At 44.1% G+C, this 23,767-nt stretch overlaps 1 protein-coding gene across 1 annotated transcript in view; it reads left to right on the top strand.

Moving 5' to 3' along the window:
• The window catches only part of LOC138282351 (uncharacterized), a 453,679-nt gene that overhangs the window by 1,084 nt on the left and 428,828 nt on the right, over positions 1–23,767 (top strand). The window lies entirely within an intron of this gene.

The following is a 23,767-nucleotide window of genomic DNA, read 5'->3' as shown; positions in this document are numbered from 1 at the left end:
TAATGGTTGTGTATCGCGCAGTATTTGAATTGAATATGAAAAGGGACCAGTCATTTACCACTTAATTAGTTGCCTCTTGCGAAGCAATCTGGTACGCTTGACTACTAATTTTCCTTTTAATGCTTCAGAAGAAGGTATGATAACGCTATGAATGTAAACGCACAAATGTTGAGCCTCGAGGCTTCACTCTTAAAAGAAGTATAGAAATAGGACTGGGTAGACATACTCAAAGTTATTGTTTCTTTTATGAACTGCATTGTGGTGAGAGAAAGCATGATGCAGTATACTTCATTTGCATTTTTAAAAAAAAATTAATGGTGCGTTTTTATGGCATGGTTATGTTTAATCATATAGCTTCCTTCTCGCTGTCGTAACCTCCTGGCAGAACTTTGTCAAAAGAAAAATTATGGTAAATTCCGAGATGCTAATTTTTTTAACGATTCGTGGGATACCGACGGTTGCCTACGATTGCCTTTTTATTTGATATTAGTGATTGCTTTTGGGTTTGTTGGTATTTTGATAGTCTCTCTTTTGTGAAGCATGCACAGAATTTTATGTATTTTTATTAATCAAAAAGGAGAGTGAGCAGGCTATAAATTCAAAGATCAATTAGGGTTTGGGTGCGGAGCCTTTGTCCCAGCTGGCCTTATGTAACATTGATGGTTTCCGTCTTCCTTTGGTCCCAGGATGATGATGATAGAGTATGCCGCGCGGTCATGACCACTGCCAGGTGGTTGTGCTGTCCCGGGCAGACCACATTGATGCCCGTCTGCATAGTATGCATTCATTGCAGTGGCCTTTTTCCTGGCCCCACCATTTCAGAGGTGTGTGACAGGAGAGGGGCTGCCGTTGGGGCCAGATTGACAGTTTAACCAGTGCCAGCAGCGGCAGTATTTCATACCTAAACTAGCTCACCACCGTTGCCCTTTGATACATCCTGACTAGCTGGTTTACACTCTGCCAGTTCTGGGCTAAATACAGGGATGTTGTAGCTTTCCGTGTTTCTTCTTTCTCATATTTAAAATAATAGTTATTCATACATTTACTGCTTAGCTTGGACACTCCTACTTAAACTCTGTAACATCTCCACCATTGCACATGTTGGAGATCTAAGGTAAATCACGTTAATAAGCTTTAGGCAATGCAGGATAGTTTGCTGGTGAAGTCTCATTTGCGTACCAGGAAATGTTTATTCCAGGGTTAAATGTGGAGTTTTTTTTCCAAAGAGTGGAGTCCTCAGAAATGTTTTCATTAAGATTTATAGTAAGTGGAATGGAACCACAATTTGTGTTAGGAGGCAGATAATCAAGGTACTACTTTGCCATCAACGTCTTTGAAATATGGTGCATTGCCTACAAGGTAGTAAGGATACACACTCTGTAATGCAAACTCCAATATCACAAAATAGTAGCTTGGTTTCTTACCGAAAACAAGAACAACAATGAAGTAAAATGTCTTACTTCTAATAGCACAGTAGGACCTCCACAAATGTATGTAGGTTTTCTACTAACAGTATTTTATATAGTCGACATAAAGGTACACATAAATGAGTGGACCAGTAAACTCGGACTGAGACTATATTCATTTAAAAGAACCATAAAATACAATATATATGTAGGGACTTAAAAGAGCAACTCGTCCCTATACTCACCACTGGTTGTCATCATCAGCCTGTCCATGGGAGGGTTGACTTAATGGCAATAATTGTTGGGGAAATACAGGAGTCATGACCCTTTGATTACATTTCTACTAGCATTCATATTGGTAACTGTCCCTCACTTATAATCTAGCAAGAAGTTAACATGCTCTCTAGCATGTTACTAAGAACTATAAAAAAAACAAGCATTTGAAATGCGGTGGGTCTTGTGTTTGCTCGAGTTAGATCTATTGGCGTTTTATATTCCTAACTGGACTTCTCTTGCCACATAAATTAAAAATGTAAAGTAAAACATGTTGACATAAGCAAGTCAATTCAAAGGGCCACAGCAGCCATGAGCGTGAGCGCAAAGGACAGACACAAAAGGAAAAAAGTTAACTTGCAGTTAAACATATTGTCAGATGTGCAATTATCCATGTAATAAGGGCGGTCCCCAAGGCGGTAACAAAATCCCCCCCAAAGCGGGACAAACGTAAAGCATTTACCAATGTCATCAGAGGATTTTTGAAAGGCGAGCCCATGAACGAGTGAACGTGATCGGCGTGAAGTGGGTGTGGTTAAAAGCCCACACAGATACCAACATATCAGAAAAGCAGCACTTGCGCACTGCTATGCTCAGCCTAAACAGCCAGTAACTATAAGAGTAGTTAGACTGGGTATATAGAAACATGTTTCCAGCACTCCTGAAATAAAGTATGGCCCTCTGAGAGTTGGTTGTGGTCATAATATTTAACTTCTGTCCGTGTTTCTGAGATAATCCTGCTGTGGGATTTGCCTTTGCCTATCTACGGTTTCAGAGGAAGGTTTGGAGGCTTGTGCACTCAAAAACAAATAAATGCCACAAGAAATCTCATGAGTACTGCCAGGGTAAGCAAACTGAACAGAAGTAATATTGTAATACAACTTTTGTCTATTGTTCATCCAAGCTGCTTTCTCCTCTGACTGATTTGATCCCCTTTTGGCACAAAGTGCATAAACGTACACATTTCAACTCCAAGTAAATTATTACTAATCTCTAAACACTTCTAAGTTGCGCTGGTGAGAGAAACGGGTGAGGTAGAAATGGAGGCACTTTAAGCTGGCAAAAAAAATGATGGTTATGTGAAAGGATGAACACGAATGGTCAAGCGGATGATGCATGCTCCACAAGTCAACCAGACCATATACTCATCAATGCTACTGTCCCCCCTCCACTTGACTCGTTCAGGGTTTGCACCAAGACTTTGTTGTGTCGTTTATTCAGTAAAATGTACAAGTATTAACCCTAATACTGTGAGTAGACCCATTCTTTTCACGTATTCCTTTTTTTCACAATCATTGACTAAGCCTTAGGTTAACCTTTGCCGACATGCAATATTTTTATATTATTTTGATTGCAAACATGAAATAGGTATTAAAAGTGTAAAAGTAACAAAGTAGAAATGCTGCCACCTAAATGTTGTGCATAAGTTAGCAAGAAACATCAAAGGAAAGAATTACACAGCTTAAAAAAAAAAAAAAAAGAAATTGGCCTAAAAGCTACGACACAGAAGAGTGCTACTTTGAACCTCAATATGCACAGCCAAAATGCCAGCACCAACAATGAAGAGCCAGTGACTTAAGTGGGCTGACACATTGCTCCCCTATCTTGTATATTTTAATGGGCCGAAACAAATTGTGAATGACACTTGAGAAGACCAGTGGGTAAAGAGGACTGGCCATAAGCTTCTGTAAAGATTTGTGTTATGATTTTTTTTTTTTAATTCACGACTGATGTGGATAAAGCTCTGTCAAGCCAGATCAAAAGAGACATGTTGTCATCATAGGTGCCTTGTGCTGTACAAACGGAAAAAGAATAACAGCTATTCAAATTTAAGATTACAAGCACCCGGTTACACAGGTTGTGAGAGAGATGGTCTGGTGTCACAGGCTTTTTTTTGGCTCTTTAGCCATGCTGTACAGGGTGAGATGTGTTGGCTTTGACACGTGTTTCGCTCTCATTCGAGAGGTTTAGCTTTGTCCAGACACAAGGGAGCACCCAGTATAAGTCAAAACAAATCCCTTTCAGGGTTAGAGTGCCGCATAAATTATGCAAAAAAAGAGAATAGAGAACTCTGGGTAGTTCCCAAGTTTAGGTGGAGAGCAGCTCCAGTAAGGAGCACCCTGCAACACCAGCGACACTCTAGATTTGCTCACCTCAAATGTCTGTTTATCTAGCAAAGTTTTTAAGCATTGGATCAGCACAGTGCTATCCACGCCGAGCTAGATAGTGACAAAGTCTTTTGCCATTTGTACAGCAAAGTCTTTAAGCATAGGTTTGACACAGTGTCAACCTTGCCGAGCTGTAAAATGACAAAAGCCATTTACCACTCCAGGCACAGTATTACAGCTTTGGACTGGTAAAATACCATCCAAGCCAACCTGGAATGAGTAAAAGCAACCCCTGACACGTGTTTGCTGTACAAATGGCAAAATACTTTGTCACTATCTAGCTCGGCGTGGATAGCACTGTGCTCTATTCTCTTTTTTTGTGTATATGTGTGTGTGTGTGTGTGTGTGTGTGTGTGTGTGTGTATATATATATATATATATATATATATATATATATATATATATATATATATATACATACATATTTCATTCCCCCCACCCCACCAGTGCTTCTAGTCTTCACGCCTAAAGGACTAACGTTGTGACTTTTCTATTCTCCACAAGAAAATACTTTTGTTTTTCATGGATTTAGTTTGAAAGGGTTTCTTAACCTCCGTTGGTCTTTTGTTTTGAGTCGGTTGTTGAGTTTTCTGTTTCCTGTGTCTGTAGGGCTTTCCAGTTTGAGGATTATTTGCAGGCCATTCTTATAGTTTAGCCGGTCTGATCAAAGCTGTTGATTAGTGCTTGTAGTGGATTCATTTATATGTTGAAACGGAGAGCTAAGATGATAGAACTGATGTTTTTATATTGTAATGTGTTGAGGAGAAGGGATGCATATGAAATCATGTTATATTTATCCTGCAGATAGGAAGCCATTCAAGTGAGAATATCATCAGTATCGATTTTAGTATTAAAGCTTGCTTGTGAACCATGTTGACTGGGTTGTGAGCCCTGATCAAGCAGCCACCACAGTTCTCGTCAGGGTTGGGCACAATCCAACCCTAAATTGGCCTGTCCTTAATCCTCTAGTAGCATGGCACAGAGCAGTCTGTCTTATCTTGGAGGCAGTGTGTAAAGTATTTGTGCAGTGCTTAAACAATACAATGAAAACACCACACAAAAAGGATCTCACACCAGGTGGACAATAGAGTAAATTTTAATTAAACAAGTCCAAAACAACACAAATCCAATTAGAAGATCTGGAGATGTGCAGTTTTAAAGATTTCAGTGAAAATAGCTCCAAAAAGCCCAACACCCCAACTGTGAATATTTGGTCACGTTGGATCGGGACAGTCACAGATTCAGGCCAACTGCGATGGAGTGTGGGCTGACTACACGACCAAGTTTGGTCAGTTGAACAAAGTACTTTGAATCTTGACGCACAGCCTGCATGGCGCTGCTTTACGAGGCCCGCCACTGGTTCCAAGGAAGCCGTGTGGCGAATCTCGGTGGGCCTTTGTGTTTCTTTGCGCCAGTTCCGATGGAACTGCCAGCTTTTATAGTGAGGTTTTGTGGCACTCAGTATCGTTTATGAAGAGGCTGGCAGCTGTGCGGCGGAACTTTGCATCAGTTCCAATAGAGGGCTACAGCAGGCCTTGGCAGAACACCTTCAAGTCCACTCCCAAGAGTCTAGGACTGGGTTGGCACCACTTGGGAGGGCAGGACTCTCAGATGGCAGAGTCCAGGAGCTGAGGTCAAGGTTGTTGGAAGCCTGTTATGTCCTTTACCCTTCTGATTAGAGGCCAGCCAAATAGTCGTTGGAGTCACTCTGAGGTCTGGGCTCAGATCTGCAAGTTCAGTCCTTCTCACCCAGGCAGAAGGACAAAAGTTCAACACAGCAAGGCAGCAGTCCTTCAGAACCGCAGTCCAGCTGAGTGTCAGTCTTTTCAGCCACACAGCAGTCCTTCCTGTCAGTGTTCTGAAGAGTTGGTGTCTGAGGTCCAGTATTAATACCCAGCTGTGCCTTTTGGAGTGGAGAGAAGCTTCTAGAGACTTGTCTCTGAAATGCACAGGTGCCCTGACTTCCTTGCCTTGTCTCTGGGCTACCTACAGGTGGCAGGCAGCCCTTTGTGTTGAGGCAGGGAACAGTCTATTCAAATGTAAATGGGGCTGTGCCTGGCTCTTTTCTGCCAATGATGGCCCATCCAGGCATACTTAAGCTCCCCTTTGTGTGTGTCTGCCAAAGAGGAATACACACAGCCCAGCTGTCAACTATACCCAGTTGGGTGACCCTGAGACAGGTTGCAAGCACTTAATGGCAGGAACATTCCAACTTTCTAAAAGTGGCATTTTGAAAATTGTAATTTAAAATCCAACTTCACCATAAGCTAGGAAACTTTCATTATAGTTCCAAAGACCCCGAGCATGAACTGGTTTCCTGTTCCCATTTTAAATTGCAGCTTTTTAAATATAATACAGTACCTCCATTGTTATCCTATGAGGGTGTAGGCTGTGCACTAGTGAAAAAATAATTTAAGAGTTTTTCCCTACCAGGACATGTAAAACAAAAAAAACTGCATGTCCCACTTTATACATGCAATGCACCCTGCTCTCTGGGCTGTTCAATGCTTACCCTTGTGGGACTTTTATGTAATAACAAGCATTTGCAATGCTACTGGTCTTGCGTTTGCTTGAGCTAGAGCAATTAGCATTATAAACTCCTAACCGGACTTTTCTTGCCACATAAATTGAAAATGAAAATAAAACAGTTTCACATAACCAACTGGACTGTTCTTTCCATGTAAACTGAAAAGTAAAAGTTTCACATAAGCGAGCTGACGGCCACCACTGATGCAAAGCGGACACACAAATAAATAAAAGTTAACTCGTAGTGAAACCTATTGCCAAAAGTGCAATTATCCATGTAACTGGCAAAAGTGCAATTAACTATGTAACTGGATCTATGTCATGCAAAGCGCTCGACTTCTGCCCAGCGAGATCGCGATGCGAAAAAACAGAGAAAAAGTAGTCCAGAAACCAGACGGAAAACGTGGAGCCTTGTATGTTTTCAGTACTTGGTCGCTGGGCTCCCGGAGGGCTAACCAACAGAAAAGGCATGGCTTATGCATGCCTTTCATTAATGAAAGCAAGCAGATTTTAAAAGGCAGGCTCACGAACCAATGAAAGACTGACGTGACATGGGCGTGGTTTGAAGCCCAAAGAGAGATTACAACACGGGAAAGAGTGCTTTGCGCTCGCCCCTAAAAAGCAAGGTTTGGGGTCTGGAAAAAGGTTTATTTCGCCAGGTTGAAATGAAAATTTGAAACTGCTCACACAGAGACTGCAATGTTAGGTCTGAGGCATTTTTAAAGTGCTACTTAAGTGGATGGCATGTTCAGTGCTGCAAGTTCACTAGTATAAATTTATTCACTGGCCTTGAGCACAGTCATTACTACCTTACTAAGGACTTAAAACTAATTTTAAATATGCCAGTTGAGTATAATCCAATTCTACCATGTTTTTAAGGAGAGAGCACACACACTTTGGCACTGGTTAGCAGTGATAGTGTGTGCATAGTCCTAAGGACAGCAAAAACAAAATCCGCAAAACATTATGTCTGAAGGCAAATAGGGGGGAAACCACACCAAAGATCTCAGGTCTAACAACGCTGTTGTGAAAGCTGTACTGTATTCTTTTGTTATCCTGTACAGCGATAAGAGCTGATTCGCTTCCTCTTATCCATACTCTTCCAGTATTTTTGCCAAAATTGGCCTTTTAGATTTTCGTTTAATTAAGGTCTCTTGTGCTGAGGTTGTTCGTGATTGATGAGTGTATGAATGATGTTTTCATGTCTAGTGGGAAGAGTCCTGTGGATTGAGTAGTTGATTGTTCATTGTTGTGATAGCTGCTGATGTTGATTTTAAGAATTTTCTTGAACATTTGTGATGGGCATGGAACTGCGGATGATCTAGCAAGGCTGATGGCCTTCACGAGGGACTGAATTATGTTAATTCTTGGAAGAATTAGAGACAGATATTTACTACGGGGAGTTGTTGCCTCCTTTTTCATCTTCGGGAGACAGGTGTTTCTTTTGTCCTGACATTTAGGTGTTTTTTTATAGATAGATAGATATACAGGGAGTGCAGAATTATTAGGCAAATGAGTATTTTGACCACATCATCCTCTTTATGCATGTTGTCTTACTCCAAGCTGTATAGGCTCGAAAGCCTACTACCAATTAAGCATATTAGGTGATGTGCATCTCTGTAATGAGAAGGGGTGTGGTCTAATGACATCAACACCCTATATCAGGTGTGCATAATTATTAGGCAACTTCCTTTCCTTTGGCAAAATGGGTCAAAAGAAGGACTTGACAGGCTCAGAAAAGTCAAAAATAGTGAGATATCTTGCAGAGGGATGCAGCACTCTTAAAATTGCAAAGCTTCTGAAGCGTGATCATCGAACAATCAAGCGTTTCATTCAAAATAGTCAACAGGGTCGCAAGAAGCGTGTGGAAAAACCAAGGCGCAAATTAACTGCCCATGAACTGAGAAAAGTCAAGCGTGCAGCTGCCACGATGCCACTTGCCACCAGTTTGGCCATATTTCAGAGCTGCAACATCACTGGAGTGCCCAAAAGCACAAGGTGTGCAATACTCAGAGACATGGCCAAGGTAAGAAAGGCTGAAAGACGACCACCACTGAACAAGACACACAAGCTGAAACGTCAAGACTGGGCCAAGAAATATCTCAAGACTGATTTTCCTAAGGTTTTATGGACTGATGAAATGAGAGTGAGTCTTGATGGGCCAGATGGATGGGCCCGTGGCTGGATTGGTAAAGGGCAGAGAGCTCCAGTCCGACTCAGACGCCAGCAAGGTGGAGGTGGAGTACTGGTTTGGGCTGGTATCATCAAAGATGAGCTTGTGGGGCCTTTTCGGGTTGAGGATGGAGTCAAGCTCAACTCCCAGTCCTACTGCCAGTTCCTGGAAGACACCTTCTTCAAGCAGTGGTACAGGAAGAAGTCTGCATCCTTCAAGAAAAACATGATTTTCATGCAGGACAATGCTCCAACACACGCGTCCAAGTACTCCACAGCGTGGCTGGCAAGAAAGGGTATAAAAGAAGGAAATCTAATGACATGGCCTCCTTGTTCACCTGATCTGAACCCCATTGAGAACCTGTGGTCCATCATCAAATGTGAGATTTACAAGGAGGGAAAACAGTACACCTCTCTGAACAGTGTCTGGGAGGCTGTGGTTGCTGCTGCACGCAATGTTGATGGTGAACAGATCAAAACACTGACAGAATCCATGGATGGCAGGCTTTTGAGTGTCCTTGCAAAGAAAGGTGGCTATATTGGTCACTGATTTGTTTTTGTTTTGTTTTTGAATGTCAGAAATGTATATTTGTGAATGTTGAGATGTTATATTGGTTTCACTGGTAATAATAAATAATTGAAATGGGTATATATTTTTTTTTGTTAAGTTGCCTAATAATTATGCACAGTAATAGTCACCTGCACACACAGATATCCCCCTAACATAGCTAAAACTAAAAACAAACTAAAAACTACTTCCAAAAATTTCAGCTTTGATATTAATGAGTTTTTTGGGTTCATTGAGAACATGGTTGTTGTTCAATAATAAAATTAATCCTCAAAAATACAACTTGCCTAATAATTCTGCACTCCCTGTATATCTATCTGCACTTCAACTTTCAGCAAGAATAACCCAACACTGGAACAACTATCTTGCTCGAGGCATTGCTTAACAAATCTACATCTAGATAAACCATACTAGAATAATAAAGTATGTGGCTGGTGAAGGGACTTCTTTTTTTGAAGTTTAGGTTTGTGTACTCTAATGCTTAACATGTAGTCGGGCCACCAAAAATATGTCCTAATTGAAAAATGTTGTTGAATTGATGATACTTCCCAGTCCTTCCTGGGAACCTTTAGAATGTGTCTTGGTAATACAATGCATTTGTCACAATTTTGTAGGTTTTGCCTGCAAACTGTTTGTGAAATTTCTATTTTTTTTTTTTTTTTTTTTTAATCTTAAGGGTGGACTTAGACCTGGCCCATTATTCACTATTGGCTGGCTGTCACGTCACCTTGTTTCCTGGCTTCTATTGGTCATTGTCGCTTCCTTGTCTCAGTCTTTCTCCTGGGCGTTGAGATTTTGTTCTGCTGTGGAGCCTGGACTAAGTACTGCTTCCAGTGGCCAGTGTCTTTCCACTGCAGGCTCCTGGAGGTACTATCTTTTAAAAAAAAATCTTTTTTTTAAATATCAAATACTTTTTGGTCACCTCATCCCTTCCCCTCCCCCCGGTCTGTGTGGTATCAATAACCCCTCCCCCAAGTTGTCAGCCGCTTGCCCTATGATCTTTTTAACCCACCCTTCTCCTGCTGTCAGACTTTTGGCTACACCTTAACTCAAAATACTGATCATTTTTTAATTTCATTTGTATGACAGTATTTAAATAATTAACCTATATGAAATACAAATGTTTATTATAATTATTTTTCAAACAAAGTTGCTAAATTTGATTGTAGAGTAAAGGTTTTCATTGAATGTGCTGAAAAAGATGATAGAACAAGATGGCTGTTGTCACTGCTTTATTCTGTTCATTTGTAGTCCTGCTAAAGCAGTACCTCTTTCTCTGGCTATATAGAACTATCCTGTATTGGGTTTGAAGGGCCAGTGATGGGTATGAGGAAGTCTTATTACTGAGACAGTGGTGTTACTGTCCGTGCCAGTGATAGAAATGTTCATAGGAGACCTGACAGCGGCAGCCACGGAGTGCCCGAGGTACAGTATGGTGTCTTAATACTTTTTAGGAGTGACACCATGCCCATCAGTACATCCAGTCTTCCTGAAACACAGATCGAACCTCTTGTGTAGTCATTCTCAGAAACCAGAGTTCAAAGCGTGCATTAACACAACAGTTTCATCCTTCAGAAATCACCACATACACTAGTAAATCAGTTCAGTTATATGCCCAAATGGGGAGCAGTTAGAAATCAGCTCAAAGCGCTATAAACAGGGGTGTGGAATCAAATAAAATATCTACTTCTCCATTGGACAGGTTGCTTCTTAAATGTACTTGTCCTGTAAAAAAAAATCTACTTGTCCCTTTCGTACCATGAAGTGCGGCGACAAATTATGGCTGCAATCTCTTTAAGTAAGAGCTCTGATAATAGCCTCTCTGATTATACCAGGGCTATTACTATAGTAGGGCTTGAATACTTGCAATTTCTACAATAGCAATTTTCTTACTTTACCATCTTTTCCCAGATCTACATATTAGGGATGGAAGAAGCAGCAAGCAGTAGTTCCAGGGCTGGAATGCCTTTAAGTCTGCAAACCTACTAACTTGCATGTTTTAAGGATTGATTTTCACCAGCTCTTCTGTAATCTTTTCCCATAATGAGAAATGTTGGAAATGTACTCCCGACAATGGCAGAAGTAGAAGTTCTTTCAGGGTTGGTGAAAAAAGTGGTAAACGCTCAATAGATTTTCACATAAGCAAATCTACACATGGATATTTGCTGATGCTAAAATATAGTTCACAAATATTTTCTATGCTTCTGATTTCCTGGTCTACTTCTGTAAGTTCTTGTGAATTTATGAAAGCCACTAGTTCAAAGACGTAAACCATGGGTTCACTTTTGTGATCTTCTTTGAGAATAGGGACCCTAATTAGGTCTTGTGTTAACAGACATTTTGTTTTTATTAAACTTCTATTTCTCTCTATCGTCTGGCTTTACTGTGAGTGATCACATTTGCGCTTTCTCAAGGCACATATCAGTACATAAAGTAGTTTAGTTCAGTGCCAGGAACTACTGTGGCAATCAGTGGCCTAACAAAACTGGAAGGGGGTCCCCCTGCTGCAAAGAACATGGCGGGCCCCCGCTCCAGACTCACTCAAGGCAGGTGCTTTGCTTCAGGGTCTTTGTTATGCCACTGGTGGCAATGTGTGCTTTTTGAGGTGTAAAACTTTTTTTTCTTTTTGCCAGTGTTTGTTACAGTGGTGAGGGCCTGGCAGCTCCGACAACAATAAAGTGTTACAAAAGAAATGCCAAAACAAGAAAAGCATTGCTGAAACCGAAAGACTCGCAAAAAAATGTTGGATTGGTTGGCTTTGCCAGTGCTTGTTTTTTCATGATTCCCATAATCTTGTTGAAAATGGTTACACTGATGTTTTTTTTTTTTTTTTTTTTTCCATTAGAAATATTTTTTGAAAATACTAGCATGCATCAATACATTCAACTGACGCTTCAAAGAAATAGCACCTAAAGTTTCCTACTTGCATTTTTTTAGGAACATTTTATTTTGAAAGAAACAAATTATAACTCTTTCTTACAAGCTTCTACAAACATTTGCATCTAATCGGAGAGCATTCTGGAAGCATTATACTTCGCCTCATATTGTCAAACCTTTCGAAGGTGTGTACATCAGTTGTTTTTTTTTTTTTTTTTTTTTTTTTTTACTGGAATCACAGCCAGTAGTGCAGCGTGACCTTTAAAACGTTTATTTACATTGCTCACACTAATAATGAAGGCTTTTCATTAATGAACCATAAATAAGTTCAAACAGCATTAATAAATGGATACACATTACCTCAACTGCAGACAGTTCCCTGCTCTGTAAACTGGCATTCAAAGGGTTTGTGTTGAGGGGATTGGGTCTACGTCTCCCAAGGACAAAATAAAAATGAAAACTTGTTGCCCTTGAGCCCAAACAAAACGTCCTGGGCATAGGGCGATAGGAATTCCACATCCATGTATGAACCATGACATAATGAGCATTGCCAAAGCCCATAGATGCAAGATTTTTTTGGGCTTTGTCAATTTTTTAGGTCAGGTCTCAGCGTTTGAACACGGGTATTCTGTGGGCTTAAAGCAATTTCATTTGTTGGTTGCGGTGTCCTTTAAAAATCCTTGCTCGCTAGTGGTCAGTTCTGCCTCTTTGTCCTGACTTGTTTTTTTTCAGTTTTTGTCGGCTAGTCTTACCCTCTGGGTGTGTTTTTCAGAGCAGCCACGCATCCTTCGGACCCTCCTGCAGCCCGCCCCCCTTGCAAACATAAAACAGCAGAGGGAGACGTTTCCAGGGCTAACTCGCCCTTGCTCTTTGTCTTGTTCTTCTGTGCCTCTCCTTTGCGCTCATGCTCATCCTTCAGTTTCTTGTTTGTGTCTGGCGTCATTTTCTTGTTTACTTTTCTATCAGAGATATTTATGCTGGGCAGCAAGATTTAGTTGCAGTTGCTCATGTAAATTATTTTTATCCGTTCAGTTCCTGTATTAGTCTAGTTGCCGTGATGTGTGTGGTGCCCTTTAAAACGCACGGGCATATTGTATTAAAATTGATTTTCACAGAGCTGCATCAGTTGGGCCACAGTAATGCCATAAAAACAGTCATGCAGGTCAGACTGGACCCTTGTCCCATGGCCATGATGCCACGCTCTGTGTGGGTGCTGAGCCATGTGTCCTGGCCCTGCTAGGCGATGCTGCTGACAAGCCTCATGCCATTCACCATTCAGACCACTGAGTCAAAAGCCCTCACCTGATTCCACTGCGTAAGATGGCTCAATGAGTTGACTGCCAGCCACTTCAACCTGGAAATCTGTGCTCTGAATTTGGGATGAATTAGCCTTCCATTTTTCTGAGGTAGACACACAAGTAACTCCTGATGTTAAGGGGCAGATTGTTTAAGTGGTCAGAGTTGGATTATATTCTGATCTGAAATGATATTACCAGGTGTAATATAGGGGCTTCATCGATGAAGGCAGCACATTTTTATTTCAATCTGAAAACCTGAAGGACTTAACTTTTAAAAGGTAAAGTGGTGGAAAAAAACTGAAGCTGCTCACCTCTGAGAAGTCATCGGCCACCCTTTTCCTGGAAATGTCTGTAAATAACAAAGTCGTCAGATATTCTGTTTCCTCCTCCCCACCAAAAAAAGAGGTGTTACAGACCAGCAAAATCCCAGCTTGCGCAATTATCTATTTCATCGTGGTACATTTCACTTCATGAAGTCTCAGGGAGAAGAGTTATTCATACTATGCCTTTTTCACTCCGTCCAACAATCTCCCCATTTAACCATCCACTCTCTGCAAAATATTTTTCTATGGAACATTCCTCCCATTCAGAATTCCATTGTATGTAACATCACACGATTGGAGAAGTGGCTGGTACCCGAGGTTCTTTTGTGGGCAGCGGCATGGCATACATCAGCCGTTCCCTGACAGACCGAGGGAGGTATTGGTCTTGGTGTGAACAACTGCACTGCAAACTCCTTTCTGAAAAGTGCTTTGTGGGATGACTATTGCATGACTTGCATATCCCAGAATGCGTCTGCTGTTTCATGATTCTTGTCCAGGTTTGTTAACCTATTGACAAAAGTTTAACACGTGTCCTAGCACATGGATGATATTGCGGGTGATAATGTGCTTTCGAATTACACGTCACATAGCATTTTTACTCCAAAGTTCCTACCCGACACATGTTCTGCTACATTATGGTAACTCCGAACCTGGGCATGTTTGGTATCAAACATGTCGTAATCGTACCCCAATACTAATGCCAGTATTGGTTGTATGATTCCATGCACTCTGGGGGCTCCTTAAAGGACCTCCCCCAGTATTGCACCTACCAGTCTTCTAGGGTCTCCCAAGCAGCTCGCGCTGCTCCCACCCCTCAGATAGGTTTCTGCCCTCCTGCTGCTTGGGCAGCTCAGACAGGGGAAGGCAGAACAAAGGATTTCGTGTGGGAGAGGGAGGGATCACCCTCTCACCTGGAAATAGGTGTTAGGCTTGTTGGAGGTTCTCCTAAACCACTGACCATCTGTGACCTGACGACTGACATGGGACACCATCTGCACCTCTCCAAGGACTTCTCATCGGCTCCTGGGCTCCATTTCTGGTCTTCTCCTTCCCCATCGACCAGAATCTTCATCCACAGAAGAGTGGGCCTTTTGGTTTCCTCTAGACTGGCCCTATTCTTGCACAGTCCTTTTTCTAAGTTCTCTTGTTCTTTGGGAAGACCAAGTGCTTAGCTTTGCTCTCCTGGTCGCTGGTGGTCACTTAGGTACTCACCTCTTGGGGTCCCTAGTTATTCCAGCTTCCCTCTAATGACTCCATATACTTGGGTGGGGGACTTCACTTTGCATTTCACTATTTTAGTATATGGTTTGGTCCCCCCCTCGGGTCGGAACTGTGTTTCAGTAATTCTTTCCAATGCTTGTTGTTTCTGGTGCCAATTCCTAATTATTATTGTGTATGTGTGTGCTGGTCTTTCCTCTAGCCGAAAGAAGAGGAAGAGAAGTCGACACACACTGGTCAGTTAGAAGGCAGCAAACAGGAGTGAAACTAAAGGCAACAGATGGTAAGCCAGAGATCTTCCGATTTGTTTGCTCTGAGCCCCGCTAAGGAAATAATTTGAAGTCAGCTCTCCGTGCAAAACTTTGGTGTGATCTGGGGGATTGGGAGGGACAGGGCTGAGAGCAAAGAGGTAGGTGTACAAGATCATTTCAGGGGTACCTTTTCTGTAGCTCATAAACCACACTAAATAGGAGACAGCATATGCATCAAACAAATAAAGTTATACTGCTCACCATAATTGGGGTGTTGTTAGCACTTTGCGCTTCTGGAGCCCAATGCAGCTATACCTGCTGAACTAATGATAACTGCAGCCCGGAGCAGCACCCCTTCCGCACCTTACTTGACCAGCACTCCAATCCTGAAATAGGATCTCTGTTCCTTTCAGCAAAAATTGAGCTCCCACATGTTCTCTTTTTTTTCTTAAAGATGGCCTCAGTTCTAATGTTGGAAAGGAAAATAAGTTCCCATGCCACTTTTTTAACGTGAGACCATTATAATTGTGAAGCAGTGGGCTCCTCCGACACAAGGGCCCCTGTGCTGCTTCACCTGCTTCATTAATAATAGCTACTGCCTTGCAAAGAAGGCAGTCTCCTCTGTCCTTTGTTAAAAACATAGATTCTCCTCTTGCCATACCCCCCCACTTTTTGCCGTCTCTGAGGCCAAACAAAGGTGTTGCTTCTGCTTCAATTTTCCCCTCCTGCTCTGATTACAAAAGCAACACTGTCACTGCAAATATGCAGTTGACTTCTCAAGCCGTTGGGCCTGGGTGGAGTTGTATTTGCAGCACCAATGATAATACAAACCCCCATGACTCACTCTTTTCTCTTTCTCTTTGACCCTTACTCTGAGGTCCCAGGGGTTGGGAGGATTAGAGCTCTGCATCGGAATGCAACCCAGTTGGATCCCCTCCCTCCACCTCCTTAATGACCTTTAACAAAAACAAATGCCCCTGAATGGATATGCTGACTTTGAGGTGCTTCTGCCTGAAAGTGAAAGTTTTCATGGTGGTGGTGCCAGAGGCATTTTTTTTATTTTAATTTTTTATTTAAATCTTTTTAATTTGATTTTAAACATAGTAAACCAAGAAATATCAAACTTAAAGGTTGTCTGAAAGGCATCTGTGATTTGATCAGGTATATACAGGGCTCTCTCTATCTCTCTATCTCTTTTCTTCTCTTTTCTCTTCTCCTTTTTTCTCTTTTCTTCACTTTTTTTCCTTCACTTTTTCCTCTCTTGCATAACCCAGTAGAGCCTGCAGGGGGGGTTGGATCGAAGGTGGTGCTAGTCATGGTGGATAATGGGGACTCGCATCCAGTATTATTGAATAACAGGCTGTAAAGAAATGGCTCCCTGTTGCAGTTACCCCCCACTTTTTGCCTGATACTGATGCTGACTTGACTGAGAAGTGTGCTGGTACCCTGCTAACCAGGCCCCAGCACCAGTGTTCTTTCACCTAAAATGTACCATTGTTTCCACAATTGGCACAACCCTGGCACCTAGGTAAGTCCCTTGTAACTGGTACCCCTGGTACCAAGGGCCCTGATGCCAGGGAAGGTCTCTAAGGGCTACAGCATGTCTTATGCCACCCTAGGGACCCCTCACTCAGCACAGACACACTGCTTGCCAGCCTGTGTGTGCTGATGGGGAGAAAATGACTAAGTCGACATGGCACTCCCCTCAGGGTGCCATGCCAACCTCCCACTGCCTGTGGCATAGGTAAGTCACCCCTCTAGTAGGCCTTACAGCCCTAAGGCAGGGTGCACTATACCACAGGTGAGGGCATATGTGCATGAGCACTATGCCCCTACAGTGTCTAAGCAAAACCTTAGACATTGTAAGTGCAGGGTAGCCATAAGAGTATATGGGCTGGGAGTCTGTCAAAAACGAACTCCACAGCTCCATAATGGCTACACTGAATACTGGGAAGTTTAGTATCAAACTTCTCAGAATAATAAACCCACACTGATGCCAGTGTTGGATTTATTAAAAAATGCACACCGAGGGCATCTTAGAGATACCCCCTGTATTTTACCCAATTGTTCAGTGCAGGACTGACTGGTCTGTGCCAGCCTGCTGCTGAGAGACGAGTGTCTGACCTCATGCGGTGAGAGCCTTTGTGCTCTCTGAGGACAGAAACAAAGCCTGCTCTGGGTGGAGGTGCTTCACACCTCCCCCCTGCAGGAACTGTAACACCTAGCAGTGAGCTTCAAAGGCTCAAGCTTTGTGTTACAATGCCCCAGGGCACTCCAGCTAGTGGAGATGCCCGCCTCCTGGACCCAGCCCCCACTTTTGGCGGCAAGTCCAGGAGAGATAATGAGAAAAACAAGGAGTCGTCACTGGCCAGTCAGGACAGCCACTAAGGTGTCCTGAGCTGAGGTGACTCTGACTTTTAGAAATCCTCCATCTTGTAGAAGGAGGATTCCCCCAATAGGGATAGGAATGTGACCCCCTCCCCTTGGGAGGAGGCACAAAGAGGGTGTACCCACCCTCAGGGCTAGTAGCCATTGGCTACTAACCCCCCAGACCTAAACACGCCCTTAAATTTAGTATTCAAGGGCTTCCCTGAACCTAAAGATTCAGATTCCTGCAACAACAAGAAGGAGGACTGCCTAGCTGAAAACCCCTGCAGAGGAAGACCAGAAGACAACAACTGCCTTGGCTCCAGAAACTCACCGGCCTGTCTCCTGCCTTCCAAAGAACTCTGCTCCAGCGACGCCTTCCAAAGGGACCAGCGACCTCTGAATCCTCTGAGGACTGCCCTGCTTCGACGACGACAAGAAACTCCCGAGGACAGCGGACCTGCTCCAAAAAGACTGCAACTTTATCCAAAGGAGCAGCTTTAAAGAACCCTGCAATCTCCCTGCAAGAAGCGTGAGACTTGCAACACTGCACCCGGCGACCCCGACTCGGCTGGTGGAGAACCAACACCTCAGGGAGGACCCCCGGACTACTCTACGACTGTGAGTACCAAAACCTGTCCCCCCTGAGCCCCCACAGCGCCGCCTGCAGAGGGAATCCCGAGGCTTCCCCTGACCGCGACTCTCTGAAACCTAAGTCCCGACGCCTGGAAAAGACCCTGCACCCGCAGCCCCCACGACCTGAAGGACCGGACTTTCACTGCAGAAGTGACCCCCAGGAGTCCCTCTCCCTTGCCCAAGTGGAGGTTTCCCCGAGGAAGCCCCCCTGTGCCTGCCTGCAGCGCTGAAGAGATCCCTTGATCTCTCATTGACTTCCATTGCGAACCCGACGCTTGTTCTAACACTGCACCCGGCCACCCCCGCGCCGCTGAGGGTGAAATTTCTGTGTGGGCTTGTGTCCCCCCCGGTGCCCTACAAAACCCCCCTGGTCTGCCCTCCGAAGACGCGGGTACTTACCTGCTGGCAGACTGGAACCGGGGCACCCCCTTCTCTCCATTGAAGCCTATGCGTTTTGGGCACCACTTTGAACTCTGCACCTGACCGGCCCTGAGCTGCTGGTGTGGTAACTTTGGGGTTGCTCTGAACCCCCAACGGTGGGCTACCTTGGACCAAGAACTGAACCCTGTAAGTGTCTTACTTACCTGGTAAAACTAACAAAAACTTACCTCCCCCAGGAACTGTGAAAATTGCACTGTGTCCACTTTTAAAATAGCTATTTGTGAATAACTTGAAAAGTATACATGCAATTGAAATGATTCATAGTTCCTAATGTACTTACCTGCAATACCTTTCAAACAAGATATTACATGTTAAATTTGAACCTGTGGTTCTTAAAATAAACTAAGAAAAGATATTTTTCTATAACAAAACCTATTGGCTGGATTTGTCTGAGTGTGTGTACCTCATTTATTGTCTATGTGTATGTACAACAAATGCTTAACACTACTCCTTGGATAAGCCTACTGCTCGACCACACTACCACAAAATAGAGCATTAGTATTATCTCTTTTTACCACTATTTTACCTCTAAGGGGAACCCTTGGACTCTGTGCATGCTATTCCTTACTTTGAAATAGCACATACAGAGCCAACTTCCTACACAGGCCATGCTAGATGTGCTAAGTCTGCATGGTTTGCCTTGCAATGAGGGCAGTGATGTAGGCTGGTATTTTAGCTGGGCTCCATGAAGTGGTATATGCACGGTGTAAGATTTTGTATTGTAATAGCTTGTGCCTCTGGTTAGGAGAGACTAGCCTTCTCGGTTTACAGCAATATCACCAAGCTTTGGCAGGAATAACATACCCTAGGTCCCATTCCCATGCAGCCTTGACTCTGTCAGGACACTTAGGGCATAGCTCCATACTTGCCTGATATATTTTGGATACCAGCCACATCCTGTCAGTGGAAGTAATCACCATTGACAATACCGGGAAGTCATCGGGCTCTAGTCATGTAGAGTGTTGTGCTGTTGCCACAATATAAAGTGGTCTATGTACGTGATGCCAGCAAAACGAGTGTCGGCATCTTGTGTGATAATGTGCCCATCCGCAGACAAGTCCCCCAGTGTGTTGAGATGAAGAGCTACTAATGTACTCTCTTCTCCTGTGTGAGAGGTAGCAATGGATTGTGCAGAAGGGGTATTGCTTGGGAGTAGATCACTTCTAAGCGGAGGTGAGTGGGGAGTCTCTATCTGGCTGCCTATACAGCAGCAGGTCATTAGGTTGAGACCAGTGGTATGTAAATTGGCACTGTGCCATAAGAAAATAGTTGTTGATCCAGTAATCCAAAGCCCCCTCACCCCTCTTCCCCTCCCCCCCCCCCAAACACCCATCCATCATAAGGAAGTATTCAAGATAAGGGGTCGACGGACAGCCCATCTTGATTATACCTATTCATTCTGCCTTTGAGAGCGGCAGCTTACCGCAGTGCTCGATCTGCATGGTGAGCCGCTCCACAGCCGGACCATAGTTCAAGCATACCACCATCTCCCTCTGCTGGTGCAGTGTGATGCCCTGATACTTAGTTGTCTCATCAAGCCAGGCCCGGGGGTACTCCAGCATACTGCATTCTGTAGCTTCAGTAAAGGGAAACAGCTCTGATTTATCCTAGTTGTTGGCAAGTCCGGACGTGGTGCCAAGAGTTAAATAAGAAACAAGCCTTCTGACTTGCTGTTAATTGAGCCATTGAAAGCCAGGGCTGCTGCAATTCAGGTACTGCTGCTGCTGCATTTTCCGCATAATTATGTGTGTGGCACTTTTGTTACATAATACATCATTTGCTGTATAATCTGTGGATTTTAACAAATAAGTGATTCTAGCTCAGATGGAAAAAAATTTCCTAAAAACATGGCAATATGTTGTGCAGAGCATTGGAAGGCCCTTCACAAAGGTTGACTGGTCGCTTATTGCTGTGTTTGGGTGTAAAACTGGTATGAGGTGAAATATTTCCTCTGACAATGTTACAATGAGTAAAAACTAGCATTTGCTATGTAATAGGTCTAATTTTTTCTTGAGTTAGAACTATTGGCATTGTCAATATGTAACTGGACTTTTCTTGCTACATAAATTGGTCAATCCTGCCTCATAATTTCATCTTTTCCTGTTGTATAAATCCAGTGGCCCAGCATTTAACTAAAGCACGTCCGTTTACCTTCTTCCTCTATCTTGAAACATATATATAATTATCATATAAACCTTTATCAGGAATAAACTTTTGGCATTAGAGTGTAATGCTCAAAACACAAAAAATCATTTGCGACGGATTGGAGGGTGAAAGGGAGTGGGGAGTAAAGATGGAGAGGGCAGGTGGCCTAGTAACAGTGTCATGGGCCCTGCAGTAAGAAAGGAAAATGGTTGAGTGGGATTTTGGTAGGAAAACAGAGCAGTAATTAGAGCAGAGTGAGGTCCCCTGGGCCCTGAAGCCACTGCACCTGTTGTTCCATTGATAACCAGGCATCAGGAGCGAAAACGGATGGGGCAGAAAAAGAGAAACGAAAGGAATACAGCAGACAAAAGGAAGAATGAGAAGGAGTTGCAAAGAAATGAAAGAAAGAAGGGAAATAAAGACAGAGAAAATGAAAGCACAACTAAGACAAGAAATAGAGCAAATATGTGAGACAAAAGAAAAAAAGGTGATGAAGGTAGCTGTAAGGAAATGCCTCCTTGGCATGGTTGCCCCCTGACTTTTTGCCTTTGCTGATGCTATGTTTACAATTGAAAGTGTGCTGAGGCCTGCTAACCAGGCCCCAGCACCAGTGTTCTTTCCCTAACCTGTACTTTTGTATCCACAATTGGCAGACCCTGGCATCCAGATAAGTCCCTTGTAACTGGTACTTCTAGTACCAAGGGCACTGATGCCAAGGAAGGTCTCTAAGGGCTGCAGCATGTCTTATGCCACCCTGGAGACCTCTCACTCAGCACAGACACACTGCTTGCCAGCTTGTGTGTGCTAGTGAGGACAAAACGAGTAAGTCGACATGGCACTCCCCTCAGGGTGCCATGCCAGCCTCTCACTGCCTATGCAGTATAGGTAAGACACCCCTCTAGCAGGCCTTACAGCCCTAAGGCAGGGTGCACTATACCATAGGTGAGGGTACCAGTGCATGAGCATGGTACCCCTACAGTGTCTAAACAAAACCTTAGACATTGTAAGTGCAGGGTAGCCATAAGAGTATATGGTCTGAGAGTTTGTCAAACACGAACTCCACAGCACTATAATGGCTACACTGAAAACTGGGAAGTTTGGTATCAAACTTCTCAGCACAATAAATGCACACTGATGCCAGTGTACATTTTATTGCAAAATACACCCCAGAGGGCACCTTAGAGGTGCCCCCTGAAACTTAACCGACTATCTGTGTAGGCTGACTAGTTCCAGCAGCCTGCCACACTAGAGACATGTTGCTGGCCCCATGGGGAGAGTGCCTTTGTCACTCTGAGGCCAGTAACAAAGCCTGCACTGGGTGGAGATGCTAACACCTCCCCCAGGCAGGAGCTGTAACACCTGGCGGTGAGCCTCAAAGGCTCACCCCTTTGTCACAGCACCGCAGGACACTCCAGCTAGTGGAGTTGCCCGCCCCCTCCGGCCCGGCCCCCACTTTTGGCTGCAAGGCCGGAGAAAATAATGAGAATAACAAGGAGTCGTCACTGGCCAGTCAGGACAGCCCCTAAGGTGTCCTGAGCTGAGGTGACTCTAACTTTTAGAAATCCTCCATCTTGCAGATGGAGGATTCCCCCAATAGGGTTAGGATTGTGACCCCCTCCCCTTGGGAGGAGGCACAAAGAGGGTGTACCCACCCTCAGGGCTAGTAGCCATTGGCTACTAACCCCCCAGACCTAAACACGCCCTTAAATTTAGTATTTAAGGGCTACCCTGAACCCTAGAAAATTAGATTCCTGCAAACTACAAGAAGAAGGACTGCCCAGCTGAAAACCCCTGCAGAGGAAGACCAGGAGACGACAACTGCCTTGGCTCCAGAAACTCACCGGCCTGTCTCCTGCCTTCCAAAGATCCTGCTCCAGCGACGCCTTCCAAAGGGACCAGCGACCTCGACATCCTCTGAGGACTGCCCCTGCTTCGAAAAGACAAGAAACTCCCGAGGACAGCGGACCTGCTCCTAGAAAGGCTGCAACTTTGTTTCCAGCAGCCTTGAAAGAACCCTGCAAGCTCCCCGCAAGAAGCGTGAGACTTGCAACACTGCACCCGGCGACCCCGACTCGGCTGGTGGAGATCCAACACCTCAGGAGGGACCCCAGGACTACTCTGATACTGTGAGTACAAAAACCTGTCCCCCCTGAGCCCCCACAGCGCCGCCTGCAGAGGGAATCCCGAGGCTTCCCCTGACCGCAACCCTCTGAAACCTAAGTCCCGACGCCTGGAACAGACCCTGCACCCGCAGCCCCCAGGACCTGAAGGACTGAACTTTCACTGGAGAAGTGACCCCCAGGAGTCCCTCTCCCTTGCCCAGGTGGAGGTTTCCCCGAGGAACCCCCCCCTTGCCTGCCTGCAGCGCTGAAGAGATCCCGTGATCTCTCATTGACTAACATTGCGAACCCGACAGTTGTTTCTACACTGCACCCGGCCGCCCCCGCGCCGCTGAGGGTGAAATTTCTGTGTGGGCTTGTGTCCCCCCCGGTGCCCTACAAAACCCCCCTGGTCTGCCTCCGAAGACGCGGGTACTTACCTGCAAGCAGACCGGAACCGGGGCACCCCCTTCTCTCCATTCTAGCCTATGCGTTTTGGGCACCGCTTTGAACTCTGCACCTGACCGGCCCTGAGCTGCTGGTGTGGTGACTTTGGGGTTGCTCTGAACCCCCAACGGTGGGCTACCTTGGACCAAGAACTGAACCCTGTAAGTGTCTTACTTACCTGGTAAAACTAACAAAAACTTACCTCCCCCAGGAACTGTGAAAATTGCAGTGTGTCCACTTTTAAAGTAGCTATTTGTCAATAACTTGAAAAGTATACATGCAATTGAAATGATTCAAAGTTCCTAATGTACTTACCTGCAATACCTTTCAAACAAGATATTACATGTTAAATTTGAACCTGTGGTTCTTAAAATAAACTAAGAAAAGATATTTTTCTATACAAAACCTATTGGCTGGATTTGTCTCTGAGTGTGTGTACCTCATTTATTGTCTATGTGTATGTACAACAAATGCTTAACACTACTCCTTGGATAAGCCTACTGCTCGACCACACTACCACAAAATAGAGCATTAGTATTATCTATTTTTACC

Source organism: Pleurodeles waltl, chromosome 2_2 (genome assembly GCF_031143425.1).
Source record: "Pleurodeles waltl isolate 20211129_DDA chromosome 2_2, aPleWal1.hap1.20221129, whole genome shotgun sequence".
NCBI lineage: Eukaryota > Metazoa > Chordata > Amphibia > Caudata > Salamandridae > Pleurodeles > Pleurodeles waltl.
The sequence above is the reverse complement of the archived record's forward strand: the minus strand, read 5'-3'. Positions and strand labels throughout refer to the sequence as shown.